At 29.7% G+C, this 20,312-nt stretch overlaps 2 protein-coding genes across 3 annotated transcripts in view; both read left to right on the top strand.

Annotated features, from left to right (window-relative positions):
- The window catches only part of LOC117177262 (two pore potassium channel protein sup-9-like), a 193,233-nt gene that overhangs the window by 125,340 nt on the left and 47,581 nt on the right, over positions 1 to 20,312 (top strand). The gene's annotated exons all lie outside the window — the stretch shown is intronic.
- LOC117177261 (potassium channel subfamily K member 18-like) overlaps positions 18,190 to 20,312 on the top strand; it is a 193,638-nt gene continuing 191,515 nt past the window's right edge. The window contains exon 1 of the mRNA XM_033367845.1: positions 18,190 to 18,267. The gene's annotated coding sequence lies outside the window, so the exon portion shown is untranslated. The remainder of the gene's footprint in view (positions 18,268 to 20,312) is intronic.

Below are 20,312 nucleotides of genomic sequence, written 5' to 3'. Positions count from 1 at the left end.
ATTTGAATAGATTTCAATGAATTTTTTTTAATTTTGAGTATTTTTCAAAATTTTAGTGAATTTTTGAATATTTTAAGGTATTTTGAAGCAATTTTATGGGGTTTTAAAAAATTAATAAAATTTTGAAAGATACGAAAAGATTTTATAGAATCCACAAGGTTTTAAAATATTTTGAAAGATTCCAACCGATTTTATAAGATTTCTAAAGGATTTTAGTAATTTTAAGCGGTTTTAAAGATGTTTTAAGATTTAAGGGTATATCCCATAATTCCAAGGATTGTTTAAGAGGGTTACAAAATTTTAGGACATTTCGAAACAAATTTAAAAAATTTAAATACTTTATACCTTAATATTATAAAATATTTTAAGAGATTCCGTAGCATTTTCAAGTGATCTACAAATTTCAAAGCTTTTTCAAGGATTTGAATAAATGTAAGCAATTTGACATCATTTGCATGCGTTTGAAAAGTTATAACAGGATATCTGAAACAATTTGGAGAGAATTGTATAAAGTTTAACAGGATTTCAGAAAATATAAATTTTTATGTGATTTTAATCAGTTTTATCATTTTTTCATGGCTTTCAATGAATTTATTCACAAGTGTGAGATTTCGTAGGATTCTAAAAAATCTCAAGGAGTTTGAAAACTATTTTAAATATTTAAAGGAAGTTTAAAATTTTTTTTAGTATTTGCAGTATTTTCAGAAATTCCATTGAATTTTCAAGATTTGAAAAATTTCATGGATTTTAAAACGTTTTAAAAGGATTTAGAATATTTTTGAGATTTTCAAAAATATGATAAATGTTTTTAGATTTATGTTAGTAATTTTAAGGGAAGTGAAATTATTTAAAATATTTTATGGTACTTCAAAATATTCCAAGAAATTTGATCAGACTCGAAAGGATTTCAGTGTTTGCCTAAAAAATTATTATCTCATTTCCTTTTATATAATTCATTTCTTAATGAAGGAATAGGTATTTTGAAAGACTCAGCACAATTTGAAGAATCTTATGGTACATTTTAACCCATATAAAGCTACCCCTGAATTGAGACAAAACAGTCCTAATGTATAATATGTTGTGATCTTATTACTTGATATTTGATCCTGCTTTGAAAGAAAAAATAAGTATTTTCTAAATTGAAGTATGAGTATTTCAAAACACAAAAATATATTTGCGAAAATCTGTGGACCATTAAATCTCTTATAAAATTATATTATATTATTCCTTTTTTCTTAAAATTAAAGAAAATTGAATTACTTAATTAATCAATTACTTTTTTCACATGATTTGTTCTGTTTGAAATCTTTTAAGAAATCTGCATTATCATAAGAGAATAACAGAAATTCTTAAGTTGTTTTCAGACTTTATTGAGTTATGAACTAAGAATTTCTTTTTAATACATTTTTTTAGAGAAAAGGACCTTTTCCTTTAACTTCTCCGAACTCTTGAGTAGCTTAACGGAAAAGCACCCAACAGACAATCGGAAGTTCTATGGTTTGATTCCCAGCGAAGCGAAGGAGATCTTTTTTCAGAAAAAAAATTTAATTTAAAGTCGAAATTTTAATTGATTGCTCCGTCTAATCTGAAAGACGTTAAGCGTTTCGGTTATTCTCTGATATTAATACAGATTCTCGAACAGCAGTGTAATATTACACACTCGATAAAAATAAAATTACACATTCCCTCGAACGAACTTTACATTCAGAAGGGAAAATTCAGTCGCAGCGTATAAAAATACCATGCGTCGGTAAAATCACTTTCCTGTGATTGAAAATTACATCGAGATTTTCAATTTTAACAAAGATCTTTAATTTTACCCTGGCGCGAACTGTAAAAATTTTGATTTATAATTAATTAAAAATTTAGAATAATTAATCAAATAATATGTGAATACGAAAGCGTCTCTCGTGTTGGTTGTTTATCGATGCCTTCATCCTTCAATTTTGAGGCATTTTTATTTTTAATGTGAGGAAATTGACAGCTATGTTCAACTTTTTTGACAGCTTTCACAGAAAGTAGACCGAATCCGAGCTATTCCTATTTTGCCTTTTACATTTTCTGCTATTGGACAGGAAAAAATGCGGTTATTCAAAATGTATATTTCATATTTTTTTACGGAATATTTAAACATAAAAAAATACCCATAGTATCTTATGTGTTTTGGATAAGTGGTAACGTGTTTGGCTCGTGTTTCTTCAATCTCTATGAAATTATACGAAGTTTGAGTTTTCGAGTGTTCGAAACCTGTCGCCCTGATTAATTTTATTTTATTTTATTCATTCACATAATGAATTTTACATTTTCGCGTGTAAAATTATCAGCCGAATTGGAATATTACAACAGATTCGTAAAGTTACTCCGATACCTGAGGGTCCTTTTATTTACATCCACCAGAGATCTAAAATTCAATAGATCTTTTTATAGTATATATTTCTGAAAGAAGATTCTTGTTTCTATTTCTCTAGTAGCTCAAAGATAAGGATTCGAACGGAAATCGAAAATTCTTTGTTTCAATTCCCAGCAGAGCGAAGGAAAAAATCTGTTTTCCAGAAAATAAATGTTATTAAAAAAAAAATTCAGTTTATAGCTTCGTCTAGTCTGAAAATGCGTTAAGAGCTTCTGTTAATCTTTGATGATAATACTGAACTTTTGACAAAATATTTCTAGTAACACCTGACAAAATAATGCGTGTATTTCTATAAGAAGATTCTTTCGGCCTCTCTATTAGCTTAAGGGAAAATCACGAGATCAGCAATCAAAAGTCCTGTGATTTGATCTCCAGCAGAGCGCAGGAGAAAATCTTTTTTCCGAAAAAAATGTAATTAAAAAAGATTTTTAGTTTATATACCCGTTTAGTCTAAAATCTTGCAATATAATATCTTGCAAAATAAAGCTTTTATTTCTAAAAGAAGATTCTTTCGGTCTCTCTAGAAGCGTAAGGGAAAATCACCAGATCAGCAATTAAAATTTGTGTGATTTGATCTCCAGCGGAGCGCAGGAGAAAATCTTTTTTCCGAAAAAATTGTAATTAAAAAATATTTTTAGTTTATATACCCGTTTAGTCTAAAATCTTGCAATATAATATCTAGCAAAATAAAGCGTTTATTTCTAAAAGAAGATTCTTCATTCGATCTCTTTATTAGCTTCAGGGAAAATCTCCCGACCGGCACTTGGAAGTTCCGTGGCACGATTCCCAGCGGATTGAAGGAGAAGAGCTTCTTTCAGAAAAAAATAGTTTTTTAGATTATAGAGTATAAACAGTATAACCATGAAAAGTCGAGTTTGAGGCGCATCACCATAACTAGAGATGGCTTTCAGCAAATTGTTTCTATCAGGGGTAAATTTTCTCTTAAACCTATTTCGCACATGGTTTTGATATTCTTCTAAAATATGTCGACGCTCCCAAATTACGAGTTTCAATCTCAGAGAAACCAAATAAAAAGGTGCTTACTCATTCAGACAAAGTAAAAATATGCTAATTGTAAATTGGGGGTACTGATGTTCCCAATACAATTCATAAGGGATTTTGAAGATTTGAGTATTAGCCACGCGGGATGGGACCTTTTAATTTTTTTTCCACGATTTAGCACTATTATATTTTGTCCCTCCAAAATAAAAGTTTGTCCATGAGACACGCCTATTATGAACTGAACATCAACATACGTTGAGTTTTAGACAAATTATCATTTCTAAGGGTTTTTTTTGTGTATTATTATGTGTTTTTATTAAACTTTTACTCGGGTAAACCCGGTTATACATTATAGTCACGGACTAAGTGAAGTGACTGATGAGATTAGAATGTTAGTAGTTAATTCAAATAATTTAATACGATGGTTGAAACCTCCTGCGATGATGTTTTAGGTATACAAGTACGAGCGGCCACGAGCGTTGGAGGTGAGAACAGTCACCTCTGGATGCTTTCTTAGAGCTACCATTTTATTTAGCTATTTAGCTATTTATTTTATTTTAGCTACTTATTATAAAAACATTTCTGTCTTGAGGTGTTATCACAGGCTTACACTGCCCAACATGTAGAAGGCATTTTTTGGTTAGAGTTGGATTTTTCATTTGATCATTTTTGCACGGGACTGTCCCGGTATATATCATCAGTCACGGACGCATTTTTATAACGCAATCAAATGATCTGATGAGAGCAGTCTGCCCAGAAATATTGGACAAAGCCTGGTTTGTACCCCATCATTGACGGACTGGGTTGCAGTCAAGTACACGATGGGGGAACCTACAGCTTAAGGTGCGTTCCGAACTACCAGAACCTCGGTGAAGATACATTCAAAAATTTCTAGAGGTACCGGCTCCGGGATCGAACCCCGGACCTCTGAAATAGCATGTCGACAAATTGTATGTGATCAGATGAACCCTTCCTCTTTAAAACAAGACCTGCAAGATGCCGATATATTAATTTTAATGGAAGATGTGATTTCCCAAGTTGGGCGGGACTTACATGTCCTGCTGGCCGTTCAAAGAAATACATTTTAATTAGTTAAAATCAGGATTTTCTTGAAATTGAAGTGACATTAGAGCGAAAGGAGTAAATAAGTAGATCAATTTATTGGTTTCCATAATTGCAAAAATTCCTTTGCTGCATAATGAAGAGCATTCAAGAAATCCACAGATGGTTGAATCGCTATTATCTCCATGTATGCAGACAATTGTTCCCTCATGTAAATTCAAATTGGGCGGTTTTCATAAGTTACCTTAGACTCGTTTGGTTCGATAAACCTTAAGTACATCTAATTTCAGAAGCACTTTGACTTACTTGCTGAGATTCAACCTTAGTTGGTCCCAGAGTCTCTCCAAATTCCTCCTTCACGGTAATAATAAAACTGATGCAATCGTAGAGGAATTCTGAGATAGAAAGCTACAGCTATAGAATGCGAATGAAACTCTCCGTTTATATCATATATTGGGTTATGCAATCCACATGCCCTAAGGTGTGCAGAGAAATATTCGTAATAAAAATATATAGGCCCACTCCAATGCTCGCTCAAACATAATAAACCAATAAAGGAGAAGAACCGAAATTTCCATTATTGCAATTGTATGCATTTCCTTTCAGGAAAAAGAGTTGTTCGAAAGTCGGATTATATATCATCTTGGAAGGGAATTATTTAGCTTCTCCGTCATGATAATTTTTCTTTATTATTATAGGAGAAGTGAAAGAAAATTAGGGAGGGAAAGTAGGAAATGTGGAGGGAAAGCAGGATAGGGAAAGTATGGAAAGAGTGGGACATTAAAAAGGAGTGAGGTGGAATAGAAGATGGAAAGTAGGGACAGAAAGGGAAAGGAAGTAAGCAAAAATCAGTGGAGATGAAGAAAGAAAAGGTAAGGGGAAAGAGGGGAGTGAAGGGGAAGTAAAGAAGTAAGGGAAAATTATGGGAGGGGTAAATAGAGGGTGTAAAATAAGAAAGTAATAGGGAGTCAGTGTAATGTGGAGAAATTGAAGAATTGAAGTAAGGAAGTATGGAAAAGTAGGGAAAGTATGAATTTACCTCTGTAAAGGGGAAGTTGTGAAGTGAGGGAAATTGATGGCAGGGGTCAAGAGAAGGTGTAAACTATGAAAGATATCGGAAATTAGGGTAATTTAAGAAAATTAAGGAAATTACGTGAGGAAGTGAGGGAAATAAAAGTGATGGAATCGGTAGATTAGGTGAAGTTAAAGTAAATGAGTGGTGGCAAGGTAGGGGATATCCCTAAAAATAAGGATAAGTAGGTGACGGGACGTGAGTTCTGAGAAGGGAAAGAAGGGGTAGCGACGCATTAACTGAGAAAGCAGAAAGCAGGAGAAGTAGAGAAAAAATAAATTAATGAATGGTGGTTCTAAGGGTGCCCTGAGGGTCGGAAAAGAAGTTGAAATGAGTGCCATTGAGAGCAAGTAGGGGAAGTGATTAGAAATATGTGTGATTAGGGGGGGGGGGGGGGGGGGGGGGGGGGGGGGGGGGGGGGGGGGCTGAGCTGGAGAAGTAAAAGTGCGGTGTGTCAGCTGAAAAAAATAGGAGCGAGTACAAGTAGTGCAGGAAATAGTTGCTAAAAAAGAATCACAAGGAATGAAGTGAGGGAAAAGTAATTACATGAAGGGGTTATAAGTGAAGGGCAGTAAGAGAATTTAATAGAAAATAGAGGGAGTAGGGGAGGGGGAGATAAGTAGAGGTAGCCTAATATTAGCTGCGGAAGATAGGAGTAAGGGAACTTTAGAAAAAAAGTCGCTGAAGAGGTGGTGCGAAGAGCAGCGTGAGAGGAGAGGAAGTAGGTGAAGTTGTTGTAAGAGACGAGACGTAAAGGAAATAAATAAAAATAAAGGTGAGGAGGGGTTAGAGTATAGGGGCTGAGGAAGGGAATTATTGAAAGCGGAGTGGTAGCTGGAGTAGGTGAGGAGTAGGCAAATTAGAGGAGATATAAATTGCTAAGCTTGGGGTGCATAGAGTAAATTGAGGGGAGAAAAAATAGATTACATAAGTGCAAGTCAGGAGAAGTAGAAGAATTGATTATAAATGATGGTGAGTAGGAGAAGGAAGTAGTAGTCAAAGAAGAGTTGCGAGAAAAGAAGTCAGGGATGGGTAATCAGATGAAGAGATTGTGAGTGAAGAAAAGTAGAGAAAATAAATAGTAAAGAGGGTTAGTAGAAAAATGGAACGGAAGCAAAAGAGGCGAAGTGTTATCCCGGGAAGACGTAAGTGGGAAAAGAAGTTGTTAAAAAGGTGATACAAATAAAGTTGCAATGATGGTAAGTGAGGGGAATTAGGGGGAATGATTAGAAATGATTGTTAGTAGGAGAAACGAAGTAGGCAAAACAGATATTTAGCAGTACAGGAAAAATAGGTTGTTAAAGAGATGGTGGGAAGGGCGGCTTGTGGGCAATGGAAGTAGGTAAAGTGTGAAATAATGTAGTAGTCAGAGTAGTAGTCGGAGAGGCAAGGAGTGGGAAAAGTAGAAGAGGAAGAACTTGCTGAGATTTGGGTGCGAAGGGTGAATTGAGAGGATGGAAATTGAGTAAAGTGATTTTGAGTGAGGAGAAGTAGGTGGAATAATTAAAAAAGATGTTGAGTATGATACGGAAGTAAGAGAACCAGTAGAGGTGAATGTTGAAGTGTAAACGGTGAAGGGTTAAGGGTGAAGAGTAAAGGTTTAAGGGTGAATGGAGAAGGGTGAAGATTGAAGAGTGAAGGGTGAAAAGTGATGTGAGGGGTGTAGAATTAGAGAAAGAGGAGATTTAGAGATTTTGGGAATTAACCTTGAAACTAAGAAAGTTTTATTATTTTTCATCTCATTTTTTACAGATAAATCGATATTTTTTCCTGAGATTAATTTACATTTGATGCGGTTCTTCCCTTTTTCTAGATCTAAGATGAATTAACTTCTCTCAAATCGTAAGCTTTTCAAACATGCTGATATTTCCTATCTCGATATGTAGATTATGAAACCTGTCTGATTCGGATGCGGATCTTAAATATTTCTTTCGGGTCAAAAATTCGCTTCTCTTAAAATTTCGTTTTCAATTCTATAACTATTCTCAAAACCTTGATTAATTACATAAAGGTGATTTTTGATATCTTAGACCCTTCTTCCCCTATTGTAACGATTCGTAAAAATTTTCTGACCCTCTCTCTTCTTGAGTAAAATTTTATAGTTTTCACTCGATATATCAGAAATCTAAAAATTGTTTAAACTTTTAAATGGATTTCGAAAATTTTAAAACATTTCGGAATTTGAAAGGAGTGCAAAATATTTTGAGTGTATTTAAGAGTTTTAAGAAATAACTTTGTACAATTTCAGAGTGAATCTACATTTTTTAAAAGGCTTTTGCAAGATTTTAAGGGTCAGAAGTATAATCAGATTTCAACAGATATTACATTTTTTAACTGATTTTTATAGATTTTGAGAAATTTTAAGGCACCAGGAATGATCTTTGAGTATCACAAAGAATTTTACGGTATTTCAAGCAATTTTAAAAGGTTTTAAGAATTTTTATAGGATTTTAAAGTTTACAGGAGTTTTGAAAATCTGTAGAGAAGTTTAAAATATTTACAGACATCAATGGTTCTTAGAGGTTGTAATGGACTTTGAAATACTTTAAAATATATCATCTATTTGATAGCATTTTAGAGGATTTCAGATTATTTCGTGATATTTCAAGTGATTGAACGAAATTTCGAAGGATCTCCAAACACTATCAAGGATTCTAATGGATTGCCAGGAATTGTATAACTTTTTCAGTAATTTTTAAAGATTCAGAAATATATTTACGGATCTTGAAAATTCCAATAACATTCTAAGCAGTTTGAGAGATTTAAAGAGATCTCATAATATAATAATTTTAACAGATTTTAAAATAATTTAAGGGAATTAGAGTTGTCAAATTTGTCATTAATTGTTAAAATTTCAACTAGATTCAAAGTGATTACAAAAATTTCAAGTGATTTCATATTTTGAAATGTTTCAAGGATTTGAAAAGAGTATACTAATTCTCAAATAATTGTTCATTTTCCTTAATTATTAATATTAAAATATCCGCACTTTAATCTTGTAATATTTTTAGCATAGAATCTTGTATAAACAGAATAAAACAGTAATTAAGATGTATTAACAAAAATTCTGAATTAATTCATTTATTTTAAACGAAAAATTATTTTTTCTACTATAAAAGATGGCAGTTTAACAAAACGCCTGAATTTTCAACCAAATAATTCCATTTACAACATAATAGTTGAATTTTTAACCTTAAAGATAAATTCCCAACAATGAAATTTTGTAGTTCATATTTCAATAAAAAAAGATGAAATCTATACCCAAAAAAATAATGTTAAAACTAAAAAGTCGAATTTTAACGAATAGAGATTTTCCACGTAAAAAAGAAATAAAGGTTTATCTAAATTGTTAAACTTTTTAGAAAAGAAACGAATTTTCCCTAGAAAAATTGAATTTTCAAACAAAGTATGTCTTTTCAGAAAAAAGTTAATTTTATGTGCAAATGATGCATTTTTACCCAGAAAAAATAAAACTTCAAATCGAAAAAATAATTTTCTTCCAAAAAAAAGAAGAATTTTCAATTAAAAAAGATTAATCCTAAAAAAATGGAAGTCACAATTATAGTTAAAAAATCATTTTTAACCAAAAGAAGGTGCTTGCACTAAACAGTCAAATTTACAACCAAAGACATCAGCCCTCAATAAAAAAAATTCTTGAGAAGAAAATTTAACTTTTACCAAAGTAGATGAATTTTCGTTAAAAAAGATTTATTTTGAATCAAATAGTTAACTTTTCTACCAAATAGAGAAATTTTAAACTAAAAATATAATTGTTAAAAAAAATTATTTTTTAACAAAATGATTCAACGAAATCTTTCAAACAAAATAGTTGAATACTCAAGAAAAGAAAAATAATTTTTAACCGAAAATTTTCATTAGAAAAAAAGAAAAAATTTTTACTGAAACAGATAAATTTTTAAATTCTAAAGCTAAATAAAAAAACAGTAGAATTTTCTTTAAAAAGAAAGGTGAAATATTTTTACTAAAAAAGATAATTTTTTGAATCAAAAAGAAAAATTTTCAGGTAGAATAGCTTTCATCCCAAAAAGATTTCAGTTGACTTATCAGCACAAAAATATGAATTTTAACCACAATTGTGACAAAATCGTAATAAAATTGCAACCAAATTTCTTTAGTAGGCTGAGGTAAAAAAGAAATAATTTTAGAAATCGAATTTGGAACTATGTGGGAAATTAGTGTATTGGGATCCTAAAAAAAATTAGGTGTTTAAAAAAAATAACTTTTTTACAGATTTAATATTATTGTGTGTTACAATTTTTTTAATGTTCTATGGGGTTTGATCGTCTTTCGAAATTTTGACAGTTATTTAATAAACGTTCTCTAGGAAATAATTTAGGTTTAGTACAGCTCGGCTTACAAACAACATTTTTTAAATCTACAAAAATGTCGAGAGAATTATTTCAGATATTTGAGATTTTTCAACTCGTACGAATACACGAGAAAAAAAGGACATCACTGAAAACAGATTATTTTCAGAAAAAAATCCATTTTTTAGAAATTTAATGTGCTTACATTTATTAATTTTGAACAATATAAATTTTGTTTCTAGTGCATTTGTATGTGTAGAAAAGCCTCAAATATCTAAAATAATTATTCATTCATTAAAGAACTGTCGCAATGTTTGGAGACGATGAAGACCCTGAAGAAAATAAAAAAATTTAAGCATTCAATAAAATAAAATCTATGAAAATGACAATTTTTTAAAACACAGTTTCATAATGCCCGCTCAGAAGGCTGTAGTCAATCGACAACAAATGATTTATACTTTTTTAGAGTCCCAATACACTACTTTTCCACACAGTTCCAAATTCGATTTCTAAAAGTTAGGTTTTCAACCCACCACAGTCTTCACGCCCCCCCCCCCCATAGAGATGCAAATTTTCTAAAATTATAGGAGAAAGAAGAACAACAGAAGTTGCTTATAACTCTATCGGACAAGTTTTTATTTAAAATGTTTCCCAACGTATCGAAAACTCACGGTTTTCAACATCAGGGGAACTCATTAGTAACAATTTCTATTGTAGAAACGGCATCAAAATAAAACAAACTTATTAAACTTATAATGAGATAATAATTTAAAAAGATTCATAAAAATGTACAAATTAAAAACGAAATTATATGATGTCATTTGGAATCAATTATGAAAACCCAAATTACGTTGGAATTAATTTTTAAAATCTGCCCGCTTGGCGGGCACATTCTCGTTGCACGCGGCTCGCTTCGCCCGCAAGTTTGAGCGCACCTATGGCGCGCGACGGTTGCATCTCGTGCTTCGCGCTTGATAATAGGGTACCTCGCGCTTCGTTCTCGAACATAATTACACCTCGCGCTTCGCGCTCGGACATTTATTCTTTGCATTTGGAATGCTCGAAAAAAACTTTATCAAAAAGATCTCTTTTAGATGGCAGTATTTATATGCGTCTTCATATTCTGAATTGTGTACTTAATTAAGTATAGTCAAAGATTAAGTTTCTCAAAGGTCTGTAGGCTTTGAGGTACACAATTCTCCTCGTGACACACGCGCTGCGCGCTCGATTTCTGACAGACATTTGTAAACATGCTTTGTTGGATTTTTTTCTCATAACTTTCGTCGTTTTTCCACACATTTAAAAAAAAATTTATCAACGTTATTTTACACGAATAAAGCAAAAAGTACGCGTCCTATCAAGAAGTGATTCTTAACGAAATTGTAGATCTTTTTTGGGATAACTATTTTTGTAAATACACCTTTTTTCGTATCCTACATAGTGTGTCCACAAAATGGAATTTTTTATTTTCCATTAATTTTTAAGCAATCAAAATTTGAATTTTCGATTTTTTAAGAAAATCTAAAAATTGGTTATGATAATCTTGTAGAGCTTTCAAAAATAAATGTTTTTCTTTTTTGACTTTTTCTCATATCGTGCGTTTTTCAGCGTCAAATTTTGATTTCCGGTTGATTAAATAAATTTTGAAAACGCTATAACTCTGATAATTTTTTTTTTATCGGAAAAAGTCATACAGATAAATTTTTTTTTTTAGTATTATAAATATCCGTACATAGAATTTTCAAATTCAGAAAAAAGTGGTCTCAAAAATTTTCAAAATGCGCTCACTTTTTGAATTTTCATCAAAAATTGCTGGTTCACGAACTCGTCCTTTCTTTTAGGACCTAAAGAAAGTGTGCTAAAGATGAATTTGATTCGTTCATTTTTTCGAGAGTTATCGTGTTGACGGACGGACGGCCGGATGGACAGGCAGACAGACGCCGTAGTGAAAACCTGATTTTCGGATTCAGAGGGTCTCAAAACGTGGAGATCCGTTGAAAAAGTGTGATGTAAAATTTCCGACAATTCTAATACTTTCTCAATCATAAATGATGAGAATGTAAAAAAGGGGTAAATTTATTTACCATTTCAGTTTTTATGCAGAAGTTCTGTAGTTTTGTGCAGAAATGTTTTAATAAACATAAAAACTTGATGAACATAATTGTAACTTTTAATGTTTAAATATAATGTACTAATTATTTTAAGAGCAGAATTTAATTGCATCCTGCTCCCACAAGAATAACTCCAAAAGTGACTGTCAACAATATCGACTAACCTATCATACAATGATTCAGAAGAAAAGACGCCAATTTAAAAAAAGATTGTATTATATAATAACCTATGACGAGCTTAAGTTATTAGGAGAATCGAAACAAGAAGATAATTTTAATTGAAGAATATAACAGTAATTTTAATAAAAATGAAGAAAGCTAATTAATACTATTATTGTGATAATTTTATATCAAAAATTCTAAAATAAAAGTGTATGATTCATTAGGATGGTCTAAATCAGTGATTTTATTAAGACAATTATCAAGTTCTTTTTTCCACAAAAACCATTTCAGCAAAGGTAGACCTTTTTTGGGATAACAATTTTTGTTAATTCATCTTTTTTCGCATCCTACATTGTTTGTCTACAAAATGGAATTTTTTATTTTTCATAATTTTTTTTGTGCAATCAAAATTTGAATTTTCGATTTTTGAAGAAAATCCAAAAATTCGTTACAATAATCTTGTAGGGCCTATAAAAATAAATTTTTTTCTTCTCTTGACTTTTTTCATATCGTGCGTTTTTCGGCTTAAAATTTTGATTCTCGGTTGAATCAAAAATTTTTGAAAACGCTATAACTCTAAGAATTTTCTTTTCATCGAAAAAAAACATAAGGATACATTTTTTTTAATACTATAAATATCCATACATAGAATTTTCAAATTCAGAAAAAAGTGGTCTAAAAATTTTTCAAAATGCGCTCAATTTTTGAATTTTTATAAAAAATGGCTGGTTCACAAACTCATCTTTTCTTTTAGGAACTAAAAAAAGTGTGCCAAAGAGGAATTTAATTCGTTCATTTTTTCGAGAGTTATCGTGTTTACGGGTGGGCGGACGGACAGGCAGACAGAGATCAGCGTGAAAACCTGATTTTCGGATTCAGGGGGTCTGAAAACGTGGTGATCCGTTGAAAACTGTGATGTTAAATTTCCGACAGTTCTAATACTTTCTCAATCATAAATGATGAGAATGTAAAAATTAGGAATATTATCATTAAGATTATTATATGAATGGTCGTTAAGGACATTATCATAATTTACTATAACACTATCTTGATGTTCTTTTTGTCTGACGTATAAGGATCTTTTTTGGTACAATGTAACATTGTCCACGATTATAAGTAATTCGGTAAACTGCGTTAGTTTTTTCCTAGGTTTATAACTGATCTTTTTTTATATTATAATTGATATAATTGATATGATTGATTTATTAATCATTTCAGCAAGTTTAGATTTTATACTGAAAGTAGTGCTAATTTTAGTAGTTTTTAAAAACCTTTTTATATTTTCTGAAATTTTACCATAGTACGGAATAGTAATATTGCTTTTTGGATCAATTTTGTTTATAATGTTCTTAGGACTATCAAGTAAGTTTTTGTTCTTAAGTTCTTTTAATATATTATCTATATGTTTATCAATAATATTTTGTGGAAAATTATTTTAAAAAAGATAATGTTTTAACATTTTTAAGATATCTTTATGAAATTGATTAGCAAAAAGCAAAATAGCTGAATCTACTAAGTTCTTTATAATAGCAATAGTTTGTCGAAAAGGATGTTTTGGAAATAGCTTAAGCAAGCGATTAGAGTAGTTTGATTTGCGAAACCAATTTGTAGAAATCGAACTATCATCATCTTTTATAATGCAAATATTGAGAAAGTTAATGGTATTATTTTCTATTACATATGTGAATTTTTATCTTTTATGTATTAAATCAAAGTATTCAATAGTTTGTTCAATCTTATCTTATAATATGTATTAAATCAAAGTATTCAATAGTTTGATCAATCTTATCTTTAGGAATAGTTTAAAAAGTATTATTTTTCGAAAGAATAAAATGTTCTCTTCTTACGTCTGGGAAAACTTAGTTTCAAAAGATAAGGATGGACTTCATCTTTTGAAAAGTATCATCTAATTTATTGAGCATTTCTTATTCTAAATCTTCCATTATTAAGACAGCTGAATTATTAAAAATAGGAGATCCCATGGTAGTTCCAAAAGTTTGTCTGTAAAAGTTTTTATTAAATTGAAACTAGATGTCATCCGTTAGAATTTTTATTCCTTCTTCACATTTATCTAAAGGTGAAGCAGCAACTTTCTTAATATCAGGACATCTTTTTTCAATACATTTTAGAACGAGATCTAAAGGAATATTAGGAACAACAGAAGTTACATCAAGGGAGACCATAATGTGATCAGAAAGAATAATGATCTTTTCTAGTTTTTTTTTTCAATTCAATAGCGTTTTTTAAAATAGATTGAGGTTTAGGAAGAGCAGTATTTAAAATATTTTTAAAAATCTTAGATATATTATATTTCGGAAAATCATTCATGCTAACAACAAGTCTTAAAGGAGAATCATTTCTATGGATTTTAGGGAGGTCATACATTCTAGACAAATCAGCATTTTCTATAAGATCTTGTCTCTCTTTGTTAGAGCCTCAAAAAACTTGCTTCCATTTGTTGATGGTATTATAAGTTTTTCTTTTTGCAGTTTTTTAAAAGGCTATTTAAATTTTCTTTATAAACTGTTTTACGACTTTAAATTAATCCCATTTTGATATAATAATCATGTTTATCCAGAATTACTCTAACGTGACATGATTCTATCAGAATGAGAAATAAGGTCAGGTTTTTTAAAGTATCTGTAAGATAAAGAAAGAATTTTGTGTCCTAGTTCAGATTCTAATTTATCTGGTATTTTTTAGATGCTCGCTTGTATATCTTCCACAATTTACAAAATATGCTCATTTCTAGAAATTTAAAAATTAAAGCTAAATTTATTACCTATCCTAAGACTGTCATTAACATAGGCAGTTGTTTGTGTTTATTAACCTGTGAGTCCACATTCAAGTTTTTAATGTGTAAAATCTTCTGAATTTTTTTGTTAAGAGTGTAATTATCTAAATTAGGTTTCCTGTTAAGAGTTTTTTTTAATTCAATCATATTATAATAATCACCTTTTTCTAATGACGATGAAAGAATCTTTTTGATTCGAAATATCCGTTTTTTTAAAAGAAATTCAAATGATTTTGAATATCAGATATTTCTATTTGTCTATTTTGACGTTGAAATTTTTCAATATTAATTTTATGTTTTTGTTTAATAGAATTACTGATTTTTATAATTATTCAAATACAGGTCATGTAATTATTATTGATTTAAATTTGGTAGATTGTTAAAGTGTCAACATTTGAGTTTCAATTATACTAATGTTATATTTAAATTTGGCAGCTGAATTGAAAAAATGAATTTTAAAATGTTGCAAATTAGAAGTAGTAAAAATTTAAATAATTTGTTTGATATTTTTGATTTTTTTCAATTTTTTATTTACAAACTCAAATTTGTGCTATTGTCATACGTTCTTAATAAATATTTGTTTAAAATTTATTGTTCAATTGTCTACAATACAAAGCAAAAATTAGTTAATATTATATAATAAATTTTAATTTTGGAAATTTAAATATTCATATCATTATTATTATTATTATTATTATTATTATTTAAATTCAGAATTGCTTACTTTTGAATGCTTTTTTCAAATAATTTAAACTTTACAATTTTGAATTCAAATTATTTGAATTTGGACAAGGGTAAGGTACATTCTGCAATTTAGAAGTTTGATATTCCATAATTGTGAACGCAATTTGTTTAATTGTTAATGATTTCAATTTCTTAGATTGCTAAAGCTAAAAAAGTTTAAATTCTTCTATTATCAGATTGAAATTGAAAGTTAAATTAAATTTTTTATTTTAAGATAATTTAAATTATAATTCGTTTTATTTTAAATAATAAGTTAAATATTTTAAAATTTGTTACATTCTTAATTTATCGACTCTAAAATTTTTATGATTCTCATAATGATGTGATAAAAGATTAATTTATTTTAATCGTTTTCTCTACGATCTAAAGTAGAAATAACTGCATTTTATTTATTTATGTCTTAACTAAACATTTAAAAAAAACTTTATTGTAAATTATTATTATTTACATTCAAAAATTTTCTCAACACTTGAGTTTAAGTTATTGTAATATTACATTTAAACTTGGCAGCTAAATTTAAAAAATTATTTTTCAAATAATTTAAATTATAATCTATACATCTCATAGTGATTTAATAGAAATTTGTTTAATTCTTATTGCTCATTGGCTTACAATTCAAAGTAAAAAAAAAGTTAACTTAATACATTGAAATTAACATTTCTTTCTTTTAAAATGGAAAATCTTTATTATCATTTAAATCCAGAATTGTTTACTATTACACTTTTTTCAAATACTTAAAGCTTTCGAGTTTTTAATTTAAATTATCTGTATTTTGACAAGTCTAAGGTACATTCTGCAATTCAGAAGTTTGATATTTCATAATTTCAAGGGATTAGTATAATTTTTAAAGATTTAAATTTCGCAGATTGTTGAAGTTCCAACACATTATTTTGCATTATTTTATTATCATATTGAAACTTGAAAGCTAAATTTAAATTTTTTACTTTTAAATACTTCAAGTAGAGTCGGTACTAATCTAATTAATTATTTGAGTATTCTCAAATTTTTTTAATTTTGTTTTTATTCACAATAAAATTTTCACGAATCTCATAATAATTTAAGATATATTTCTTTCATCTCAATTGCTAAATTCTCTACAATCAAAAGTAAAAGTAATTTAATTTTATAGTCTGTATTTTTTGGTCAAAAGTGTAATTAGTCAACTCAGTCATACATTTAAGAGTTTTTTGATATTCAATAATATTATAATAATATTTTTTTAATCAAGAAGAAATAAAATTTTTGATTCTAATTATACTTTTTTTTTTATTTAAATAATTGTGAATATCAGATGTTTCCATTTGTCGTATTTGACGTTGACATTTTTCAATATTTAGTTAAGGCTTTTGTTTAATGCAGTGACTATGAAAAAACAGATTGTGAATATGTAATATTGCTTTTTGGTTTTCTGAAATTAATTGAAGAACCGTTTACCAAGAAAATCGAGGTTGATCGATTGCCGTGATTGGAAGTGTCTGCTTTTAAATTTCAATACACCTAGACCAGGAGGTAGGAGTCAACAAATCTTCGCTCAGTCTTTTTCATTTGCCTCGATCTTTTTCTCTCGCCCACCCCTAGCCAGGCGTATCGCCCTTCCAAGACGAAATCGAGATGAAACGATGAGTCTCTGCAACTCCAGCATACGGATTTACTCCAGTGCCCATGCGTCAGGTTTTGTCGATTCTGCGCATTTATACGAAAACGGGGTGCGACCGGTTCGGTCTTCGCATTCAGCACAGTGTGCTTCCCTTCCCAAGACCAAATCGCGATCCTCGCAAAAGTCGTGAATACCTTCGTGATATTTTATTCAGCGAAAAATCCCAAGAGAAAATTCCCACTCGAAATTGACATACCGAGTGAGAAGACCTTTCGGACATCCCTTTCAAATTCTTCCTTAGTGACAAGAACTCTAAGTACGTGTTTTCAACAATTTTATATATTACGTGGACAATGTAAAAAACTATAATAAAGCATAATTGAGATAATGAAAAATGATTAATAATAGACAGCAGCTCAAATCGTGGGAGCAAATAATTGGAAACCGATCAAACATTATAAATATCACCGGACTATAAATATGACTGGATTATAAATTAATCTAAAAGTAACAACTTAAAATATCTCTAAGGATTAAAAGTACCGAGTTCATTTCATCAAGATATAGTGGAATCAACGACAAGACTCGTTATCAGCAAAATGGAAATTTAATGGCGTATAATCAAAAGTTATAGCCCTATCTAAAGTGCATCAGCATTCATAATACCGATCATCAAATCGATTCCGAATGTGCGATTCTAAGAGGAAAGAGGGTTCCAATGATCTCCTAATTAATGACTCTCTCTGATTAATTCCGGTGTGTCAGTTAATCAGCCGATTAGAGTTCACCAGTTCATCTTTTTTCAAGTTGTTTTTTCCCAATTGTAAAAACTACTCGAGTTTTAACGGAAGACTCGATTGCGTACGAAGGAGAAAAGTAGTTAATATAAAAGAAAGTACCGGAAAACTGATGCATCCTCTGGCACCCTTGTGAGAAGTTTGAGGGTGCAGCTGCAAGGGAGGAAAGCAGAAGCATTCAGTGTCGCGTGAGTACAAAGTTTTTGAATATTTCCAACTTTCTTCGAGAAACACATTGCATATACGGGTTTTTGCATCTTGTCTGGAACGACAGGTGTCAGGTGGTGATACAGCTTTTCATACTTCTCCCAATTTCTCCGGCGACTCTCAAGTTTGCAAAGTTTTTGAGGGTGGAGAGAAGTTCGATACAAAAATCTGGAAGAGTGATCTTTTCTTAGAATGTGGGCTGGGGGTATGCATCAGTTCAGGTGTATGAATGGATTTGTTTACTTCGATAATGTTCAAAGTTTTGCCTGATAATATATCAACTGCTTCCATAACTCTAATGTTCAATGTGTTTTCGAGTTGTAAGATCTTTGACAACATCTTTCAGGCTGTGATTAATTTGAGAACTTAAACTTACACTCTCGCGTGTGATATACAAATGATATTATTTCAACTGAATTGCTTTGCAATTTGAGGTAATAATTTATCCTAGGTAAATAACTAACTCGTCAAAAAGATCTAGGCCTAAAAAGATCTGCAATTAAATATTTTTTTAATTATAACAACTTGGCGGGATTGAATGTGATTTTCTGCTTTAAAATATTTTAAAAAATTAAGTCCTTTTCCTTCCTTTTATTAATAAACTTCTCGATAAATTCATTTATCAAAATGATTGACACTTTATTAAATTACATTTTAATAATTGAAGCAGGGAAAGCTAAATGCTGCTAAGTCCACTTTTTAAAGAAATTAAGTTTTTTGTTCAAAAATCATACCTTTTCGCTTTTTCAAAAATATTTTATTGGAAAAATCAGGGTTTTCAAATTTTATACCCTAAGGTATATTATTTAAATTAGAGGTGCACAGTGGTTTGTTCGAAATGTTCATGCAAATTAGGACATGCTTGCTAGATTGGATTTTTCGAAGTAGAAAAAAATTGACTTATACATTAAACCTGTTCAATTTCCTTAGATTATTAGAATTTTCAAAATGTTAATGATCTAAGAAAATGATGCTTATTTTATGCATGACAAGATTTTCTTTCTTTTTTTTTGAAAAATTTAATTTTCCAAGCTTGTTCTTTGTATTAGAGAATAAAAAAAGCGACTGCAAAACATTTGTAATATATTTGAATATTTTAAAATCCTAAGGAATTTAAATGGAATTAATTTATCATTCTACAATATTAAATTTGTTTAAAAAATTAAAGCTCATTACAGGAGTTAGACAAGTATTTAATAATTGAAGCTATTATTATCAAAATTAAAACATATGCTCATATTTAAAATATTCCTTTTTCTGTTAAACAATGTTATTTGTTTCTGAAAAAATTTAAACATTCATTTCAAATGATTTATCCATCTACAAAAAAATATTCTTAATCGTTTGCAAATTGTTCTTCTAACGAGGTTTTTTTCCTCTCCTGTGAAATTAGAATGATTGCAATTAGAGCCGATTATCATTTCAAGGTTCAATATTGAAATTTAGTTTTTAAATTATTTAAAATTTTCTTCTAAAATTAAAATTAAGAAACAAAACTAAAAAAACACGTCTCAACAATTGTAATCAATCAATGTTAATTAATATTTTTCCATTTTACTGGACCAACCTTGATAGACCAACTTTCTCGAAGTATACTTTGTCAAGCATTTGAATCATGGATATTTCTAGTGAAATTTTGCTACTTTAAAAAAACGACAAAAATATTATGATTTCAAATCGTAGATTTCAAATTATTTATGTCTTACGGTCCAATCGTAAATCGAAAAAATAAATATGAGTCAAAAAAACATGTTCTTCGAAACTCAGATATTTATTTAATAGAAAAAACTCCTTTCAAAACTTCCTGACGTTTCAGTAGACATGCGTACCTTTTTCAAAGGTTCTTAAACCTGAGTTGATGATAGTTTAAATAGTCAAACAGATCAATTTTCTGTCAAAAAAAAAGGAACATTTCAGTCAATAGTTTTAAGAAAATTAATTAAAATTTAGTCATTTTTTGAAGTCTCAAAAACATTTTTCGAGACTTCAATCGATTACAACTACATTTTTTAAAATTGTATGAGAA

This window comes from Belonocnema kinseyi, chromosome 7 (genome assembly GCF_010883055.1).
Source record: "Belonocnema kinseyi isolate 2016_QV_RU_SX_M_011 chromosome 7, B_treatae_v1, whole genome shotgun sequence".
Lineage (NCBI taxonomy): Eukaryota > Metazoa > Arthropoda > Insecta > Hymenoptera > Cynipidae > Belonocnema > Belonocnema kinseyi.
The sequence above is the reverse complement of the archived record's forward strand: the minus strand, read 5'-3'. Positions and strand labels throughout refer to the sequence as shown.